Source organism: Lathyrus oleraceus, chromosome 4 (assembly GCF_024323335.1).
Source record: "Lathyrus oleraceus cultivar Zhongwan6 chromosome 4, CAAS_Psat_ZW6_1.0, whole genome shotgun sequence".
Taxonomy (NCBI): domain Eukaryota; kingdom Viridiplantae; phylum Streptophyta; class Magnoliopsida; order Fabales; family Fabaceae; genus Lathyrus; species Lathyrus oleraceus.
In genome coordinates, this window is record NC_066582.1 from 74,801,815 (window position 1) to 74,802,872 (window position 1,058).

The following is a 1,058-nucleotide window of genomic DNA, read 5'->3' on the forward strand; positions in this document are numbered from 1 at the left end:
TTTCTAATTGATCATGATTTTTCATTTCTGGTGATTGAATTTGCAAGCTCATGTGACATAGTTTGGTAGAATGATTGGGAAATCCTCATATGGTATTGTATGGTCATGAAATTTGGTATGAATGCTGTAATAGACACATTGTGTGACATCCCTGTTTTGGTCTCATCCATTTCTTTTTTTGTTTTCATTGAGTTATGAATTTTTGGAGTGGAAGCATGTATTGATGTTGTGATTTGGAGCCTATAATTGTGACTGTTTTTGTTGATTTTCATTGACATGGTTCCATTTGCCCAATTAAGCTCAAATTTGGTGTGCCATACCTGGATTAGCCCCTGTTTAGGTGTAATTTATTTGAGAATTTTTGGATTTGTTTTGATGTGGATTTGAATGCAATAGTTCTGTTTGTATGCTTGGTGCTTCATTTGAACCAATGTGGATTGTTTTGTGCATAGCATGAGCATGATGGATGATATAAACATGAGACCAAGGATGTTTGCTCTTGTTTGACTTTAATTTGAGATTGGTTTGTGAATGCCTTGCTGTTTAAGGATTTTTTCTTGCTTTGGACCCTAGGCTTGGCCTAGTGGTCTAGTTGCTAATGTTTGCTTGATTTTTCAGGATCAAAAAGGCAATGCATATGGAGAATGATTCAAATTAACTTTAATTGATGTTGTTGATGTTTGTACACTAACATAATTGTGTTTTGTAGGTTGTGAAGCATAGGCTTGAGCTTTGGCTTGCTTTGTTTGTGCATAGCTTGTATAGTTTGATTGATTGAACACTTGCTGTTTGGTTTTGTCTGTCTAAGTACTAACTGTGTTTGATTGTTTCCAGGTACTTTAGTTGCTCAGTTCCTTGTGAACTTTTGCTTTGCGTTGCTTAAGCAACTTGCATAGAGGTAAAATCTCTTGACTTCATGTAGTCTGGAGACCCGGCTGTTACCGGGCCGGGCAAATAAATGTCTGAAGTCCTCCTTAAGAGGCAATGATTGTGGTTGTTTATTTTTAAGCCCAAGCAGGTAAAAGTCCTTTAAATAAGGCAATTGGTGGAAGGTAGGG